Source organism: Camelus bactrianus, chromosome 19 (genome assembly GCF_048773025.1).
Source record: "Camelus bactrianus isolate YW-2024 breed Bactrian camel chromosome 19, ASM4877302v1, whole genome shotgun sequence".
Classification (NCBI taxonomy): domain Eukaryota; kingdom Metazoa; phylum Chordata; class Mammalia; order Artiodactyla; family Camelidae; genus Camelus; species Camelus bactrianus.
In genome coordinates, this window is record NC_133557.1 from 42,245,303 (window position 1) to 42,266,883 (window position 21,581).

General features: G+C 35.4%; 1 long non-coding RNA gene across 1 annotated transcript in view; it reads left to right on the plus strand.

Annotated features, from left to right (window-relative positions):
- The window catches only part of LOC141574104 (uncharacterized), a 39,503-nt gene that overhangs the window by 15,234 nt on the left and 2,688 nt on the right, over positions 1 to 21,581 (plus strand). Inside the window, exon 2 of the long non-coding RNA XR_012500779.1 lies at positions 18,037 to 18,118. This is a non-coding gene — a long non-coding RNA (uncharacterized LOC141574104). The remainder of the gene's footprint in view (positions 1 to 18,036; positions 18,119 to 21,581) is intronic.

Here is a 21,581-nt window from a genome sequence, read left to right on the forward strand (position 1 = left end):
CTATATATAAGACAGATTGTTTTGCACTGAATACAGTTTAATAAAAACTTATCAAATTTTAATTTACTTGATTATAGTAGCATTATTGCCATTATTTTTATAGAAAAATAAAACACTTATGGAAGAGAAAATTTCACTAATTTAGTTTATTAATGAGGACATCAAAGTCTAGAGTGAGGTAAAATGATTTGCCAAAGACACATAAATGATGATAGTTACCTCTAGCATTATTGTGTTTATAACATGTGATTTCTAGCATTATTGTGTTTATAACATGTGATAGCCATTGTGCTGAATACAGGCACTATGTAATTTTAATATTCCCAACAATCTGAGAGGCAGTCATTATTACTGTTTTACTAATGAGGAAACTGAGGGAAATAAGTTCTGTAAAGTAATGCAGCAGATAAATGGTACAGCTGGGATCCTATTGAGGTCTTTTTATCTCAGAAAGAACTCACACTGACAACTGCTACACTACTGGAGTTACAGGGACAGGGATATCCTATTAAAAACACAAGAGGCAGAGAGGTTTCTGGGAAAGAGGGCAAGTTTTCACTGTGATCAGATGTTGGATTGAATTTTGCCTCCACATAGCTGAATATTCTGGGGTAAGCAGTGTAACTTTCAGTATGTTTCTAAGTGTGAATATCAAAGGACCAAATTACAGTCCCATATTTGCTTATCAGGACTTTGACTTTATCCAGTATGGGTAAAAGTTAGAAGCCATAAAGCTTCCTAATTTAGTTTGTGAGTACATTCTTACAGAGTAAATAAAAGAAGCTGTTCAGTTGAGATAAAAACCTTTATATGCTGAAAAAGAACATAGATTATTATATTAAAAAAAGACTCATAATTTAAAATGAAAATTTAGTGCAATGCCAATAGAAAACCCAAGGTATCTGCTTATTTTAAGGTTAGAAGAGAATATTGAAATTAGTAAGATGTTCATTAATTGTCCCATATTATCTGCTTGCTTTTCACTTTTTTTTTCCACATACATTTGAAATTTTACTTATATTCAATGAAGAAAGTCCATGTTATCAGCATGGATCATTATGTAGCAATGTTGTAAACGGCATTTAAAAAGTAACTATTTTGTTTGCACATGCAGAGCTATAAACTGCCCAGTTAGGTTCATAATAGTCACTCAGTATTTATACTGCAACTAATTTGATCTTTTTTCAAAGTTAAAATAAATTTACTTTTATGGGTAAAATAGCTTTGAACAGGCTACTAATCTGAAGTTGTAACTGCTTTTATTGTGCTTACCAAGAAGCAAAGTTTCAGTTACCTTGATTGCTGTATTTTGCCAAACATTTTTTTAACCTATTCTTTTGTATATGAAAATGGTATTATTTACCCACTATGAGTAGAAAAGCTTCAAGTTATTTTTACATTATTAGTAATGAATTTACAATAAGCATCCCAACCTCCCACACCAAGACTGCTGGACAACCAGCTGAGATTACAAAGTGTAAGCTGTGGCTAGGGATCAGAGATTACTCTGTGTAAATTTAATTTACCCTTATGGAGATTAAAAGCTCATTAATACTTCATTCTTTCCAACTGAGATAAAAGTTAGAAGCAATTAATATTTGAAAAAATATTTTCTCCCATTAATTTATTTTTTTCACTGTGTAATCTGTGTTGGTTCCCTTTTAAGTATTGATAGAGTGTATTTTAAAATAGAAATCTACGGACTATATCTTAGGTTTTGTTGTTATTGTTTTGGATTATTATTCCCTAACAGCTTTTATTCCCTAACAGTTTATACAGCAACTTAAACAACAGCAATGAAACAGTAGCATCTAGGTGTTCATTTCATCCACTTTCCAAATGAAGTGACCAAACATTTCAAGAGGATCTAGAGTTTTCCTACAAGGAAGAAGTGAGAAAACATTTTTAATCATTAAGTCAAGAGAGTTTTGCCACTTCTCAGTGACAAAGACATTGTGTACTAGCTGCTTTAGCCTGAAGGCAGTTTATTAGTTACACAGATGTGTTAGAAATAGGGCTCCTGGCAGGGTTCGACATGGCTAGTGAATAAGTAAGTGCAGTTTTTATGTACTTCACCAAGGCGTTACATTATTCTTACCAATTATTATATGCAAGTAAAATGTAAATCTGTGTGGTTATACAGCTTCTTTATATCCAAACATTATTCACAAAGAAAATATTCATAAATGGAAAGAGATGGTAAATATTGGTGGAAAACAGCCAAAGTTTTTTGTTTTGCTTTAAAACTCTGACATAATTTGAAATTATGGTATATTACTCAGTCTTTTCATAATAATAGCATGTTGACAAATGATACAGTGAATAGACAATCTGTAATACTACAAACCAAAGATTAGGGAGACTTTTGTATAGAGTTAGAATCATTCTTTCATTAATATCCCTCCTTGTTAGTACATCAACTCTTTTGGCTCAATATGCAACATTGCAGATTTTTGAATGATGGTGAAAAATGGAGTAAATAAAATTACAGTGGCCCTAAGAGAGAATGTTTTTATAAATGCTTTAGTAATACACTTCTAACACTAGTAAAATGGGAATTGAAAAAGTGACTAATTTGTAATTAAGGCTTTTAGAAAGTAAAACTTTTTGACTACTTTTGATATTCCTTTTCCTTCATAGTATAGAATTGTAAAACATGTCTTGAGAAAATAACATGCAAACTTTTTTTTTCTCAGTGAGAATTTATTTTTTTCCAGCTTTACTGAGGTACAATTGACAAATCAAATTGTATTATTTAAAGTGTGCAACATGATGATTTTATATACTTATTATATATTGTGAAAGGAATCCATAGTTAATTAAAAATACCACCACCTCACATCTTATCTTTTTAAAAAATGAGAACCTTTTAAGTTCTACTCTTCTAGAAAATTTCAGTTAAATACAGTGTTATCAGTTATAGTCCCCAAATTATACACTAGGTCCTCAGACTTTATATTATGCAGACTTTATTTAAGTTGGAAGAACTTGAGACAATTAATTAAACTGGGGGCAAACTGGTGACACCATGAAGATGCTTTGCTCCTTCAGAAAAGTTGCTAAGATCTAAACTAAGTTTATTTTCATTATGTGAGGAAGCAACCTTCAGAGACAACAAAGTACCTTCTGCCTTGCTCTAAGTTAACTAGAATTCATGTCTCTCTAAGACAACCCTTAACTCCTTCTTACTTCACCTCATTTATTGAGATACCTACGGAGACATATAACCCCCAGCTCTTTCTATTGTGACCCATATTTTCAATATATTAGGTTTGGAATCTCATTAATGTCAAGTGTAGCCTAATTCTGGCCTAAAATAAAATTAAGTTGTTTAGCTATTGGAAAAGCTATGATTTAGGCACAGCCCTGTGGCACAATTTAGAAGAAATTTCATAGCTACAATTTATTGAAGGTAGACATTGACCTAAATGCCTTATAGGCACCGCATTGTTTACTTCTTACAATAAGCTAATTTATCAGGTAAATAAATGCCAGTGTTTACCCATTTTAGAGATGAGGAAATGGATATTTTGAAAGATTAAGTTATTTGCCTGAAGTTACACAACTAGTTATTGGCAGCGTTGAGATTAAAATATTATAAACTCTGCCTTATTGTAACTATTAATATCAAATTTACTGTATTTTTTTTTACAAACTGTATTATCCAAAATGTAATGTACATATTTTTAATGCAGAAGCTTGACTGTAGACTTATTTTAACACTGGAGCATTAAGTCACCAAAGTTTGAATATTTTAAATAAAAGTATCTAGCATATGTATAGTTTTTACATGAAGGGAACAGAAATTAACTGTGATCCACATAAACACATATAAAATAAAAGTTTAATCTGATTGTTTGAAATAATTTTCTGCTACCTCTTATTCTTTTCTTTTGATTAAAGTAGAATGTATACATAATATAGAGAAAAAAACAATTTTTTAAACTAAGAAGTATTTTATCTTAATTTACCTGAGAGTTATTTTACTTCTTCACAACTTACTGTCTTCACTTGTATTCACTTGTCTTCAAATAAACTGATACTTGAAGTAAAAAATTTCACAATACCTACACATAGTAAGCACATGATAAATACTAATTACTCAGTTGATTACATATTATCAATTAGAGTAAACATTGTGTGCCAAGTGACTACCCAAGGAATTCTAGAAATCAGTTAACATTTTTATGTAGTGCACAATGCAACGCTTTCTTATGTGTTACTGTATCATTATACCTTGGGTTGTTATTGTGCTAATCACTAGGGTTGCAAAAATAAAAATATACAAGAATCTCAAATATAACAAGAGTTGCAACCAAGTGAATCACCTCACAAAAATATGTACGAAGTTCAGAGGGATGATCTTGAAGACAGTGAAGGATATTAGAAGAAGCCTTATAGAAGAGGTAATGCCATACCAAATTCCTACTCACCCTAGAAACCAAACTGGTTTTGAGGTTGAGTAGGAATTTGGCAAAGCCATATACAAATGAAACGTGTGTGTGTGTGTGTGTGTGTGTGTGTGTGTGTGTGTGTGTGTGTATGTAAAATTACTGTGTGTATGTGTAAAGTTATGTTGGGGGCTGGAACGTTGTGGTAGGCAGAATAACGACCTCCCAAGATATCCAGGTCCTGGATCCTGGAACCTGTGAATGACACCTTATAGAGCAAACAGGACTCTGCAGATGAGATTAAATTAAAGATCCTGAGATGGGAGAAGGTACCCTGGAACACCCTCATGAGCCTACCTGTGATCACAGTGTCCTGATAAAGGGGAGGCAGAGGGAGATTTGACTACCAAAGGGGAAAAGGTGATGTGATGAGGAAAGTAGAAACTGGAAGATGTGTCTTAAAGATGGAGAAAGAGCAGAAGCCAAGGAATACAGGCCATTGGAAGCTGAAAAAGGCAAGGTGATTGGATTTTCCTCTCAGCCTTCACAAGGAAGCATCCTTGCTGATAATTTGATGTCAGCTCGTGTATCTGATGATTTCCGACTTCAGACCTCCAGAACTATGAGATAATGAATTTATGATTTATTAATACCAATAAGTTTGTAGTAATTTGTTACAGTGGCAATAGGAAATGAATAGAAGCATGAACTCTTACCTTGAAAAGCCTCACCTGAATCACAAACCTGACTTTAGCTCCAGAGCTTATCTTAGACTCACTTATCAGCGTTATAAATTTGATTGATGTTATCATTCAGGTGCTCACCTCATATATTTTATGATCTATATGCATTAAAGTCACTTCTCTTTGTTTATAGTTCAATCTGCAACCTGACTTAGAGTTAAAAATATGCATTTCAATGTTCCAGGAAAGACCAAATGTCCCAGGGTTCTTTCTTTGGAAAATTACTGAATTCATATATAATAATGTAACTTTATTTCTAAGATCCTTAATGAGTCACATGCTTAGATTTGAATTTCAAAAATAAAATTTATCATCAAATCAGAAGAATAAAATAGTGAATGAGAAGTGGTAAGAGGACCAGTGAGAAAGAGACTAGATTACATATAGAAAAGGTTTGCCCTATTTGGGAGCAATAAAGACATACTCCAAAGATATTTTGGATCCAAAATCAAGTCTGTGATTGGATTATTGGGGGTTTTGGAGCCAAAGATAACTGTGAGACTTATAACTTGGTCAACTGAATCATGAGGTAACTGAGCTAGAAAATACATGTGTAGGAACAGGTATATAGATTTAAAGCTAAATGTAGGTTTCTATTGGACATCTACATGGAGACTGATATTTAAAAATGTAAATGGAATGCAGTAGAGAAACCAGTGTGCCTGAATAGATTTTGAAGTTAAGTGAAGCCACTTGGAGGTCTTTGGGAATAGCATGCTCCCAAAGAGCATGGAATAGGAAAGAGTTCCAGTTCCAGAATCCTAAGAAACATAAACATTGAAAACTCTGCATATAGATCCAATGAGAGAGACTGAAAAAAAAAAATCAAGGGAAAGAGCATAAAGAAATGATGATGTTGAACCCAAAGGAAGAATTCTATACAGATCTGTCTTCTCTTGCATACCAGAAAGAGAGACAGTAGAGATAGGTGATTGCAAAGCAGTGTTGACATTCTGGATGAGATTATAATTCATAAATATGTATATGTTTTTCTACCAATATTTGAGTTAATGGGGTTAAAAAATCAAATGTAATGGGAATATGTACATCAAAAATTGTACAAACTTGCAGGAATTTATAAAACACTTCATATGCTTTCCCTTCTGTACTTTAGGGTATTTATTCTAAATTTTATTTTATTATAATGATATGATAGTAAGTGCATTTAAACCTGGCCCTCAATTACCATGAGGCTTAAAAATAACTACTAATTCTTTGTGATTAAAAACAAATTCCCAGCCATTTGGTTTCATAGCATTCATGCATATTGGTGGGGTCTTCTCACTGCCTCTAATAAATAACATGCTATTATTTCTGGTTAGAGGTCAGGAATTTTCATTCTCTGGAAAATGAAATTAAAAGAGATGAAACACATTTATACACACTAGACACAAGGATATCAGTTGATCTGTGAAATGTGAAGTTTCTGATGCAGTCATGAAGAAAAAGACATTTAGAAAGGAAAATGTAATCTACTTTTGCATGCCCTTTTAACTTGGTCATGGTGTCACTGTGGTAATTACTCATGAGTAGTAAGGTTATTTATCTCCATTTGAATAAAAATAAGGAGCCAGACTTGTTTATATGAAATCAGAAGGCATTCTAAAATTCATATTTTCCTACTTCATATTTCATAGATTTGGAGATTCTTTCATTTGATCAAAAGGCTAACAAAAATGACTGTTTTCTGTAAGTTTTATTCACATACATAGTTTAATTTTAGTAGACCCTGCTTTTGAAATAGTCTTTCTTACTAACCATAAATCACTGTAAATTGAGCTGTTATAAAATATTGAATCAATTTTTATTAATCTCCTCTAAGGATATAAAAATAAGATATTTCTTTTCACTTTTTTTTTTTTGGTGCATAGTCAGTTTACAGTGTTGCATCAACCTCTGGTGCACAGCATAATGTTTCAGTCATACATATACAGTCATGTATTTCCTTTCATATTCTTTGTCATTATAGGTTACTACAAGATATTGAATATAGTTCCTTGCATCCTTTTCACATTTTTAACATATTTATCACACCAAACCTTATATTTCCATGTATGAAGGACTTAGATCTTGTTTCCAGTGTTGGACCATGGCATTCTAAAGAGCCAGACACTTCTCAGCACTGTTTCCCCTCCTCACCAATGATTTGGGCAGCAGCAGTTCAGGGTTCAGTTCAGGATATGTGGTGATTCTCTCAGAGATTTCACTATTTTTTTCCATCAAGGCCCCCTTGATGCACAAGCAGTGGCTGTATGACTTCAGTAAGTGTCTCCTTTCTTAAGATATTTAAACATACTTTACTGAATTACAGACTATTGATAGGTCCCAATAGAGTGGGTGGTGAATGAAGAGCATCTCTCTTTGGCTTCCAAGAAAGTTTTATAAAGATGTTTGGTTTCCTTCTCTGACTTACTTTCTGGTTAGATGATACACTGTGAATGGTGATAGTTCTGTCCCTGCCTATGATGGGGACGATTGGCTGCTAGTTTGTTATGATGGCTGCTCTAAGCTAGTGTTATAGATTCTCTTCACATCCAGGATTTGTCAGTAACTATTCATGTAAATTCGGGGAAAAATTTTATTTTGTGTACATCAGTTTTGTCATTTGTAAATGGGATGGTAGTACTTATGCATGAGTAGTTTAGAGGTATGAAACAGTGAAAATAAAGTGCTTAACACACAGCCTAAGTTAACAGCAGGCATTTAGTAAGTAATAGCTATACAAATTATTATATAATGATATGTGCATTATATGTTATATAAAATTATATATTACTAGTGATTTATGGAAATGTAGGCCTGACAGGTTAATCATGGATGAAGCCTCCTTTATTCCTCACTATGATATTTTTTAATCTTCTAAGCCCAACACCTGGCGTAACTGAAGACAGAAACATAGTAAAGGCTATTGTGATTGGGTCAGTTGACTATTTTGATTCTACTTTCACAGCATATAATACAGTATTCTGATATCCCACCTTTTTTAATGCAGACCTTGGGAATGATTTCAGCAATTAAAAAAAAAAAGAAAAAGAAAAGTCAGGATATGTGCTAACATCTTTAGGTTCATGTATCATCGACTGAAGTCTACAGATAATTGAGCATAGTTTACATGCCAGAAAAGGTTGCAGGCACTAATATCATGCTGAGTGTTTTGTGAAATAAGTCACCATCATGTGAAATTAAAATCTTTTAATGTAATAGTACAAACTGGCCTACCATCATTAACAGTTACTAAGGAAATTTACAATCCAACCTCATGAAAGAGAGAAGAAAATACTATTGAGCACTTATAATGAGTTATGCATTTTCATTTATCTCAATGAACTTATTTATTAAAAACTGTAATGTGATCTTTTATACATTAGATGAAGTAACAGAAAATCATAGAAGTTAATGAACTTTTCCAAAATTGCACACATAAATGAATAGTGTACCTGGAATTCTTCCCAATATAATATTTCAAGTTTTAGACATTAAACATTAACATAACCAAATTAAAATATGAATTTGTTATTATTCATTTTACATTCATAAAATGCTTGTAGCCAATTCATGACTGTTAGAAAATAGAATCAAATAGTTGGATATTAGAGATAGAAAATGTTTTGCAGGGAGAGATATATCATATCCCTTCTTTTTCTCCTTTTTTGTAGCTTCTTTTAAGAGGAATTAGGAAAACAGGATTTTAAGATGTTTATCAGATTTCTAAATGACATCTTATGTCTCAAGAAATAACAAAGCCTTAGAAATAGTAGAATGTTATTAAATACAAATGCATCATAATTAGTAGTGTAACAAAATCATGCTTCTGATGTTACATATTCTGAAAGTGATTAAGTTTTTCTTGGCATTATATAGTCTGTTTAGAGATTTATGTTGTAAGACACAAATTTTTAGTTTCAGTTCTTCTACTAACTCCAACTGGTGACTTAGGAAATAGACACATATGTAGATAGATAGACAGCTAGACACACTAGCCTCCTCCTCGATTAGATACATAGACACATAGACAGAGAGACACACTACCCTCCTCCATTAGATAGGGACATATATAGATAGATAGTCACACCAACCTCCTCCTCTATTAGATAAATAGATACACAGAAAGACAGGCAGAAAAGCACACTAGCCTTCTCCTTCTCCATTAGATAGATAGCTAGACAGACAGACTAACCTCTTCCTCTTCCTATGTTAGTTATAAAGACAGACACAGACAGACAGACAGACACAGTAGCCTCCTCCTCCTACTCAATTAGGTAGATAGATAGATAGATAGATAGATAGATAGATAGATAGATAGATAGATAGAGACAGACAGACACACATACAGACAGAAACAAGAGCCTCCTCCTCCTCCTCAGATAGACATACACACACACACACACACACTAGCCTCCTTCTCCTCCTCAAGTAGATAGACACACTAGCCTCCTCCTCCACAATTATGTAGATAGAAGGATAGGTAGATAGATAGATAGGTAGGTAGGTAGGTAGATAGATAGATAGATAGATATAGATAGATAGATAATAGAGAGAGACAGACAGACACAAGAGCCTCCTCCTCCTCCTCAGATAGACACACACACACACTAGCCTCCTTCTCCTCCTCAATTAAGTAGATAGACAGACATACTAGCCTCCTTCTCTTCCTGTATTAGATAGATATAAAGACAGACACAGTAGCCTCTTCCTCCTCCTCAGTTAGGTAGATAAATAGACACACTAGCCTCCTCCTCTATTAGATAGCTAAACAGATGCATAGATAGACTGAAAGACACATAGACACTAGCCTTCTCTGCCTCTGTTAGATTGATAGACATACAGATAGATAGACAGACAGACTAGCCACCTCCTCCTCCATTAGATAGACAGGCAGGCAGACAGACTGACTGACACACACTAGCCTCCTCCTCCTCCTCCATTAGATAGACACACAGACAGACAAAGACACACTAGCCTCCTGTTCCATTAGCTAGACACATATATAGGTAGATAGACACACTAGCTTCCTCCTCCATTGCTGGGTCTGTGATAGTTCTATTTTTAGTTTTTTAAAATAACTTCCATACTGTTTTCTGTAGTGGCTGTACCAGTTTACATTCCCATCAACAGTGTACTAGGGTTCCCTTTTCTCTGTATCCTTGCCAGCATTTGTTATTTGTAGATATTTTGATGATGGCCATTCTGACAGGTGTGACAAAATATCTCATTGTGGTTATGATGTGTATTTTTCTGATGATTAGCAAAGTTGAATGTCTTTTTAGGAACCTGTTAGCCATCTGTTTATCTTCTTTGGAAAAATATCTATTCAGATCTTTTGCCCATTTTTTAATCAGTTTTTTTATATTGATTGATAATACATTCTTATAACTACCACAAAGCCCAATACACAGAAATTTGCCAGCTCTCCCAGAAGCTCATCCATGTGCTCTGACTCAATCATAGCCCCTTCCCTTCCTTTAAATAAGTCTTTTCCTCTAAGTTACTGTTACAGGAATCACTTCCTTTTGTTTATGATTCTCTTACCCAAGTATGTCTCCCTAGGTACTAGTGTTTAATTCTGACCATTTACAAAAAGAGTTCCTTGTAAGTCTGTTTTGGTCTACAAATTTATTTTTTATATCTTTCTTGAAATACACCTGTTTGATCTGTTTTTCATAGTCTGGATTTGACTGATTGCATACACATGGTACAATTTAGCACATTCATCCATCCTTTTTACTTCCTCAAACTGGCAGCTGGATCCAGAGGCATGATTAGCCTTGATTTGATCCTCTGTGAGAGTGTGGTGTGTTATTTCATAGTCACCTAGTGTCTCGTCTCCTTTTTATGATGTTAGCAGCTATTGATATTTGATGCCTCCATCAATTTATTGGAGGTTGAAAAGTGTTATTAGTCTTTGAATTCTCTCATTTCTTTTTCATTTACTAACAGAAATAAGTTTATAAAGAGATGCTTTCCCTTATTTGCTATTTGAATCCTTAGTGCTACAATACAGTTCACTTAGGAAAATTAGTAATGGTGTATTATTCCAGCATTCACTAGTTTAGCTATTAGGACCATATTTGAAAGCCAAAACCCTAAAAGCTGTTGATGATAATTAAGACCCAGCTATAATGTAAATTTTTTTAAATTGGTGAAATAAAAATTTGTCAAGCATATCAAGAGTACAGATTTTTCCAAATAACGTAACAGCAATTATTAAACTTGACCTTCTTATACAAATGCCCTTTGAGGTAGAGCTTGTAAAAGCTATTCTCACCATTGGTATTTTTACACAGTAGAAACTATACAGCAATAAGAATGCATAACAACAAGTTATGCGTCTTAAATACATAGTTTTTCATTGGCTACTTACACATCAATAAGGGAGGGAATGTTTCTATTTTGTTAATTTTTTCAGGCCCTTTGCCTTTCCCATATAAATGTACATTAGAACAGTATATAAGCATAGATATATGTTGAGATAAGCCTACTCTTGTGCATAAGAAGAAAATCATGCTTGTCTTAGATATATGGTTATGTAGTCTTTATATGTAAATATTTATATTTTTCATACAGATTACATATGATGTAAATATTTTATTAATGTAACCATACAGACTTCTCTATATTCCTAATATTTTTTTCTTCTGTGTTATTCCAGTAGTGCTGCTTGGCTCATTAGACTCTGTTGCAGAGGTCAGCCTTGATGAGCAGGACAAAGCAACAGCTAAGCCGAAGGCCCCACTGGGTGTGACTGATAATGAAATGACAGGGATGGGTGAAAGTGAGAAACTAGCTGTTCTCTAAGTATGTCAGAGTCTGTGACTAGTTGACTTCACTTCTAGGGAAATACATATAATACATAATAACATACATAATAACTGTCAACAATAAAACTTTACATTTCACATTTTCTCCCTCTTTCTGTGTAAATAATCTGAACTTGCTAATGGTGACACTTAATGCTAGCAGTCTCAGTGAAGTGTGTTTTTAAATACTTTTTAAAAAATGAATGAATGCTGTTGGTACAAAGTATAGTACTGTAGATGAATATTAACTAATTTTCTGTGCCCCTAGAGTATTCAGTTAAATTTGCCATGTGTAGAAGAGTTGAGACTTTTGTTTTGGGCTTTTCCATAGTTCTCTCTGTATAGGAAAAAGTTAGCTCACATCCCCAAATTCTGAAATGTCTAGGACCATCCAGACTTCACCAACGGTTGTAAAGGTCTTTAAGACAATGCCTTTTCAGACTTTTTTAAAAAGCAGTGGAACCCTTATCTCCAAATGGAATCTTAGATAGTACTCTCTTTACAGATAAAAATGATATTTTATCAGTATAAATATAAATGTTTACATTCATGACATTTACTTTAAAAATTAGTGACAGCAATTAAAACAGACCACTACTGTTAAAATTGGGAGTTACAGATATTTGTTATATTCTTATATCATCAGACTTCCAGTATGTTTATATATTTTGTTTTTGTTGCATAATATAAAAATATTCTTGGTTGATCCCTTAAATAGGTGCAAATGGGAACTTTTCAGCTTTCTTTGCAAGTCCCAGTTGACTAGTTTGGTCAACTAAACCAATCCAGACTCTTGAAAAAAAGATCAATAGAAGTGATAAATCACTAGCCAACTCTGAACATCTGCTTGCATTTTATTTTTATTTTATTTTGTTTTTTAAATTTTTTAATCAAACTGTAATATGCCTGTAGAAGAATTCATGTATCATCATAGTGCAGATGATGAATTTTAAATACTGAACACAGCCATGTAACCAGCAACCAGATCATAAAAAACAAAACATGATCAAAAGCACAAAGTCCACTCAGATCTCTTATTTCTAATCACTGCCATTCCAAGAATCACCATCTAGTTTTATCCACTTCCATTTTAAAATGTAAATATTAAAGTTAATAAATTACAGCAGAAATTTTCCATCAAGACACATCACTCATTTACTTGTTACCACCCAATTGAATATTCTGCCATGATGAAAACATGTGCTGGGCAAGTTCTCCTCTGTCTCACCACTGATTAAGTACATGTCATGTATGTGCTGTGATAGTCAGTCTGCTTACACTGTTCTCAGTGAGCAAATATGAGTTTTTGTAAAAGACCAACAGAGCTACAGCTTTTCTAGTCAGTGACCATTATGGGAGGTTCATGTACGCACAGGATGGCCAGAGGAACTTGATTCTGTGATGTGCGTGAAAACAAAGCTGGAGACCAAGTTACCATGCTGGTGGTCTTCAAAATATTAATTACATAAAAGGCACATCTGAGTGTGCAGATTAATTTCTATTACAGTTTTTATGTTTTAAAATGAAATTCCAATCAAACATCTGTGGACCCCATGATTTTCTCTGAAAACTATCATTTTGTTAAACTCAATATGAAAACCACTGCTATAGATTATAAGAAAAACTCAGAAATAAAAATGCTATTACTTAATTTGGAAGTTCAAGATTTGCAGATACTAACTACTATGTACAAAATAGATAAACAACAAGTTTCTACTGTATAGCACAGGGAACAATATTCAGTATCTTGTAGTAACCTATAATGAAAGAGAATATGAAAATGAATATATGTATGTATGTGTATGACTGAAATAAGCTGTAGACCAGAAATTGACACAGCATTGTAAAATGGCTATACTTCAATTTTTTAAAAAGTCAAAAAAATGTATTACTGAAAGAAAAATTCTGTTAAGATGATCTGGGCAGTTATATAATGCTAATTTTTTTAACCTTATTTCTTAAATGTTCTTGATTCCAAAATAATTTGATGAGTCACTTACTAGAAGAGTGTACAGTATGAGTTTATTGTTTTGTGGCCTTGGATTTGTATTCCCAGCCTTGCCAGTTAGCAGCTGGGTGACATTGGAAAATTAATGCCTCTAAGCCTGTTTCCTCTTCTCTAAAATGAGACTGTGGGATGATCAGCTGCGATAACATATATTGCCTAGTATATTGCTGAGATTCAACAAACAGTGCCAGCTGTGTGGTTCTCATTATGTGCATCAACCTCTATTAATAGTACAGATTATGTGAAAGAACCTGAAGGCATGCATATAAATTCCTATTGGCTGTAACCTGTTAAATTTACCTAGTATTTGAAAAATACACTTGAAAAATATTCAATCAGTATATGAACTTAGTTTAAAAATTGAAAAGATCAGTGGTTTGTTTTTTTTGTTTGTTTGTTTACCATTTGTCTTCTGGGATTAAGCAGGCTTGGTTTAGGTGATATGTTGTCAAAGATTATCTTTTTTATTAATATGACTCATGAAGTTCCTTGTGCTTTATTGTCTTTAAAAAGTTGATGACTATAAAATGAGGGCCAGATCTAGCCTTTTGCTTGTTTTCATCTGTCTCATGGGCAGATGCTGTTTTGTGCTGTGGCTGTGTGACTGGCACAGTCACTGGATGAGACAGTATTCTACACATTGGGACCCTTGCCACTGCACAATAGAATTTGACACTTCTCAACTTGTAAGTGGGAAAAAGGAAGCTTTTGACCTGTAATAATACACAAAATAATGACACAGTATTTTCTCTTTCTAATGTAAAAGGCAAGAAGTCAGCCCTTTACTTTTCTCTCTCTAAAATACATGAATAGAGTTAACATACATGACCCTGGGATTATTTTTAATATCCATTGGGTTAATGACTCAAATTAAGAGAAATATACCTTTCTCCTGCTGTGTTGCAGCCCCTGATGTCTCTCTGTCTTCCATTTCTAATTTCTGACTTTTAGGTCATTTGCTTTTCTGTGTGTTTGCTCTGCTGTTGCTTTATGCCAGAACCCCTTCTTTCTGATACCTCTCACCTGTTAAATTAGGTTGAGTGTTCAGTACTGCTCTGCTAGTTACCATTGGGATCATTTATTTTATCCTGACTAAGTGATACTTACACCCCCTGGTATTTCTGTAGAGGAGAAAACACATTGTGCCTTTTTCTTTTGTTCATAAAATCAATTCTGTCCTTCAGTCAGGCTACTGTGAGTCTGATCAATGGTTTAGGGGGCAGGCAAGATCTTTTCCCTAAAGTCCTACTGAATATCTCTGCCACTTAATTAGTGATTCTGCTCTGATGATATACCCTACTTTTTTGTTTTTAATTTATTTAAGCAACTCTATTCCTTTTTGGGCATGCTTCAAATAGCAGTGGTGACCTTGTTACTGAGTCCAAACTCATTCTGCTCACTGCAAAACAGGCCAGTAAATCTGGAGACAACGTGTTGGGGCAAGGAAAAGTGATTTTATTCAGAAAGGCGGCAGACCAAGAGGATGGCCAACTAATATCTTGGAGAGCCATCCTTCTCCAGTCAGAATACAGACTCCTTTTATACAAACAACAGCAACAACAACAAAAACCACAGGGGAGGGGGTGTGGTTCATTGTTGCAAACTTCTTGATGCAGGAATTCTTTGTTCTTGCAGCCATCCATGTGTGTCCCTGTAAACCTCCAACAAAACAAAGGTTATTCTCTATTTTGCAACTTGCCATCTCTACATAAGTGCAGAAGTGCTAACATCCTTAAAGGTCAGAGCCCCAAGAATAGGCTCTCCTGTAGATTTCAGGCTAAAGGCAACATTGTTTCACAAAAGGTGCAGAGCTGGGAAGACTAAGCCTAGAAAACAGGGCACAGTGGTTAAAACTCAGAACAGATCCAATGTGGTGTCAGATTTGTTCTCCTCTATTACAACCTGAAGCATTAGGTAGAAAGATAGCCTGTTGTAAGACATTCTTACACAGTCACATGTAGGACTTGGCTACATCTTAAGTATAGAGTTGAAAATAGTCCCTCAGAATTTTATACTATGCAACTCACAGATTATGTAGAGGAAGAGGAGGCTGTATATACTGTTTCATTTTTAGGTATTAATTACTTAGTCATGGATACCAGGAGAAAAGGAGACTGGTCACCCTGCTCTTCTTTTTTCCCATTCTTCTACGACTCTTTTATTCTTTTCTCTAACTTTGAGAATTTCACTGTTATTAATGAAAGGTACAAAATGAGTTAAGAAAAGACATCAAAATCTTAGATTATTGTCATTAGGTCCTTTGAGTTCTTTTTTCCAGAGTTTGTTTCTCGGTGGGAAGGGGAGGAGTTTAATAGGGATGGAAGAGTGAACAGTGATATCAGGTTTTCTCTTGTGGATGACTGGGTGAGTAATCATGCCACGGCTAAAACAGCAGATCCTGGGAGTAGAACTGGTTTTGTTGGGGAATATAATTAATTCATTTGAGGTTGTGTTATATGTGATTTACTTATAGAACAGTCTGAATGTCTATTTGGAAATTTAATATTCAGAAAAGAATTAAGGACAAAAGACATAGATTTGTAAGTCACATGCATATGGGTGATAATTAAGTGAAGAGTCTTGATGAAATTATCCAGCCCTCCTCCCTACAAAGAGAGCTTTTAAAAAAGAGGGTTAAAGATGGAGTCCTGAGATGAGCAATGTACCATAAAAGATAGAGAAGTATCCATCAGAGTGGTGGGGAGAGGAAGGCGCTGTATGGAAGAAACAGTTCCCAGGGAAAGGGCCATTTCAGATGTCTCACAGGGTGAAGAAAATTAAAACAGTTGAAGAAATTTAAAGGCTGGATTTGGCCCCTAGGAAATTACTTTTTTTGTTACAGCAGCTTTAACACAGGATATTGGAACACATATTGGATGGCAAAGTTAGAGGATTGAATTTCAAAGGAAGAAACACAGAAGACGAGATGCCTGGTGGCATTGGGAGGCAAAGAGAGAAAGAGAGGCAGAGGAGAGAGTGGTCCTTACAAAATTTTGTCAGTTTGAGAAATTTAGGAGTAGTTTTATCCAGTGCAGAGGTTGGTTACTGATGGTAGTAAGAGACAGTAACTAGCAGAGTGAGATCTTACAATGACCACATCAGGACACATCTCTGCTTGCTTACAGGGGTTACTGAGCCCGCTGTGATTTCATGATGATGGGCTTTGCCACATACTAGCAAGTTTATATTTCACCCTGTCTTTATCACATACTGTCCCACAGCCTTGTTCACCATTTCTGGTAGATTAAGGGATAACGGTGTTTTATATTTTCATGTATTTGTGTGGTCATGCTAGAGATTACATGTATTTCAACTGATGTTTCTTATGGACAGAGCAGCTGTGACATTGAAGCTCTGCATCAGATGTATTGTCATGTAGCCGTTTCTTGGGAAGATGCAGATGAGCAAGGAACTGAGAGTGATGCAGGGGGAAATACCGAGAGCTCAGTGAAAAAGCATCCTCAAGAAGATGAAGGGTCCTCAAAAGCATCTCTACCACGGAATGTGGTAAAAGCTGCTTCCTTTGAGACCCTCTCTGAACAGTTTCCAGTGTGGTGTAATTTAAATTGAATTTACTGTAGTGATTGTTTCTCAATCTGTGAATTTATAGGGTTTGTTTAAATGGAATCTAGGAATCATTGGTTTAACTATAAAGTTAGAGCTGAACATAGGGTAAAATTTCAGTTCCTCCTATAGTATGTCTTCCAAAATTAAGAAATCTCTTAAGTATTTTCACATTATTTATGCTTTTCCATGAACTTATGCTACAGTTATTTTTTAAATAGAGAGCACTATTTGGGATCAACTAAATACATATTGTGTGTGTGTGTGTGTGTGTGTGTGTGTGTGTATACACCCATATTCATATATTTGATGTGTGTAGGGGGAGGGAGAGAAAATATATAGATATATAATTCAAATATAAATACCTAAGATTTTCTTGTACAAGGAGGTTACGGTGGGAAACTGGGATTATTATATGTGCCATTTTATTAATGTGTCAATCAGAGACAGTGTAATTTTGGTGGTAGTAGACCTTAAATTAAGCAGTTTACATAACATTTTTGGTTGCTGTTTTAACTTTTCTCCCCTCTTAGATCTGCCCATGGTAGAGGAGCTGATGAAGCCTATCAGAATAGATTCCTTTGGAGTTGATGGTTTTGATTTACAACCTGTCAGGTAAGAGTTTTTTGGAATGGATTGTGCAGGGTGTTTATTTCTTTATTGTTTTGTCACTGGAAACTTTTGGCATCATTTGTTCTGTGTTGCCATCCCTAGTGAATGATTAATGGGTAGCTAGTATGAGTCTACCTGTGAGACACTCCTCTCTTCCCTTAATATTAGTCTCTATCAACTAGTTTATCAAAATTCTTCTAGTGCTAATTTTTTCTTAAATAGATGCTACTAAAAATGTTAGTACCATTGGGTAGGTAATCTTAAAGCTTTTCACTGGAAAAATAAAGTCTCATCAGCTTTAATAGCTCAGGGACAGTTGATTCAAATGGTAAGAGAGAACATGGATTTTATTCTGTATATGAGTCATCCATTTGCTTCTTTTTAAACCAGTTAGTTTTGCACTTAGTCACAGACCAGCCATCATCTCCTAGGGTGAGTTCTTTGGTCACAAGATAAACAGGCTTTGTGAAAACGTTCCAGCTCCAGTAGCTTTTAATGGAAGCTTGTGGGACCTTGCTGTCATTCACCAGCACAGGGTACCATGTCACAGTAACCTTGTCGTAAGACAAGTGTCACATCCATTATCTCATGAGATCCACACAATAAGTGGGTCAGGCATCTTTATCCCCATCATTCAAGTGATGAAACTGAGGTGAACCAACTTAGCAGTGGGGCTCTCACAAGAACCAGATGATGACACCTAACATTTTTACCACTCACTTACTGTGGGCCTGATACTGTGCTAGGTTCTTTATGTATTAGATTTCATTTAATCTTACAGCAGCCCCATGAGGTATATATATTCCATTATCACTCCCATTTCATAGATGAGAAACCTAGGCTTAAAGAGGTTAAATAAATTGTTCAAGATCACATGGCCATTACCCAGCAATGCACTTGGATTGTCAGGTCTTTGATCTCTGTGAAATATTTCTGTGAAAAGCCTATCATCCATTCTTGTATTATTTGTTCATTTGTGTTTTCAACAGACAAGTTTTTGAGCCCCTCCTTGAACCCCAGGCTCATCATGAAATCCATGTGCAGTGATTTCCTGGCCTTCTTTGTATTGAGTGTGCTAGTTGAGAGAAAGTGATGTGCGGTAGCTTATGCTACTTACTACTTACCCTGTCTACTTACTGCTAAGTCTAGCGTTCTCCCCTGGTCTGCAGTGCTAGTTAGTGTTTTTACGGGGCTGACTGGGCTCCCTTATCACTGCTGTTTGGGGCTACACTTGGGTCACTGAAGGGATTTTTCTACACATCTTGTGTCTTTGTTGGCATAACTGACACAATTTTAATAATGTGAATTCTAAATAGAGATGTTTATATTTGTGTTTAGAAGCTGAAAACAAATATACTTACATTAAAGGCATAACAATAATTATAGGAATGTCAGTAGTAGAAAGTTGAATATACATATCCAAAACCTCTTTAGTAAACCATAGGATAAGTAATCCTAGCTGCTGTAACAAATAATCCTTAAAATTTTAGCAGTTTAACATCATCAATTACTTATGTCTTGCTCACATCATAATTCCAAGTGTCTCAGTGGAGTTGGGGGTGGGACTCTGCTCCACATAGTCATTTAGGGACCCAGGCGGCTTTCTGTCATCAACACATGGTTTTGAGGTCCTCCTGGCCTCATCAGTCAATAAGAAAAGGAAATAGATGGTTAGCATGCTTCCTTTTAACTGCCTAATCACAGGAGTGTTACCTCTCTTCAGCCCACATTGTGTTGGTAAGAACCAGCACATCCAACTAAACTAGGTCCAAGAGGGCTAGGAAGTGTGGTTTGCTCATATGGCCAGAAAGAAATGTAAATGCATTTGGTAGGCATCTAGCCAGTCTCCACCAGAAAGTTCCCTTCTAACAGCCAAATATCCATTCCACTCTTCTTTGAACGACCTACTCAGCCCCTCCCCAAAGCAAACAGCCCAGAGTCCCATTCAGAAACGTATCCATCTGAAATGCCAGGATTTCCAGGAGAAGCATGGTTCTCTTTGTCAGGTTTCAGTGTAGCTCCTCATTGTCTACTAATTAGCGAATTAAAAGACAAGTTTCGTCCTTCCTTCCCCACCCCAATATGGTGGTGAGACTAAGATTACTCCTAATCAGAAAGGAGGAGTGAGGAAGATACAGCAATCAGTACTGCAGCATTGAGATCCACTGAAAGGCCTTTGAAGACCCCCTACCTTCAAGTTGGGCATTTTTCTTAATTAGGCCATTATTCTGCTTTTAAGGAAGAACTACTTCATAAATATATTGTTCCGTGTATCTCCTGGTTCCAGTGGTCTTGTGTTTCTTCACCACTGGCTTCAACTGAAGTGGGTAATGGGAGGAGGGGGTGCCCATCTTTGAGAATGCATTCTTTCTCCACCCCCTTTCTGCCTACAGGTAGGTGGTTCTAAGGCTGCCAGACAAGTCTCTAGCTTTTTTTATTTTTTTAAAGTAGAGTTGTGATTTCTTTGTCATCTTTGTCATTACAGCTGCTTCAGAAAATTTTTTAGGCTTCTGATCAATTTGGTTCCAGTCAGTCCCATGTGCTAGTAATTACATTTAAAGAAAACCAGTTTGTGTTTTTTCTCAGTTTAATTTCAGCTGCCTGGTTATTATGAGGAGCAATAATCTTAAGTTTGAAGATGACACCTCTAATGTGATATTTGCCAAGGAACTGAGTCACTCTTCAACAAAGAATTCTCATGAAATCTTGCTTTTTCACAGCAGTTTTCAGTGCTGAATCTTACTGTTTGAGTCCAGATGCAGAGAGTGATCCTAAGAGGCCCTGAGTTTCTAGACTCTGTTCCCTTGGATTCCTTCTTTAAAGACCAGCCCATTCTGTCTTGAGCTCATCTTTTTCCTATAGTATCTTGTCAGCAGTATCCAGTAGTAGCTGGCATTTCAACACTTCCTGTCCTCTCCTACCGTTCTCAGACTCTGCTGAGGGCCCCAGGCTCAGGAGCCAGTGGTCAGCCTTATAAACTACTGTAGGTGACAGCTTAGCAAATGTTTTGTCACTTTTCACAAAATGTGAGTTTGCTCCCTCTCCAGCCTCTACTATCAGTTTCCTTGTCACCCAGAACTGAACCACTAAGCCCATGACACGTATTTTAGCTTCTGGTCACCATTGCCTGACATTCTAAAGGCTGGAACTGGTGATGTCCCATCTAGTCTGGAGGCAGAGCGGAGTGCGGTTCAGCTGGTGTGCGGCACACACGGGGAACAGTGTTAGTGAGCGGTCGGCTGGGTCCTGCTGCCACGAAGAAGAGCTCTTAGGTTTTCTGATGATTCCAGCTACTTCTCATAGTTATTTCTAGCAATTATTGAGAAGCCAATCTACCTCATATGAATTGGTAGCCTCTTAAACTTTTCTTTAATCTTATTTTATAAATTACAAAATTAAGTGAACTAACTGACCATGATTAAGGTAATTTGAAAATGGCAATATCCATGTTTTTGGAGCTCCCATA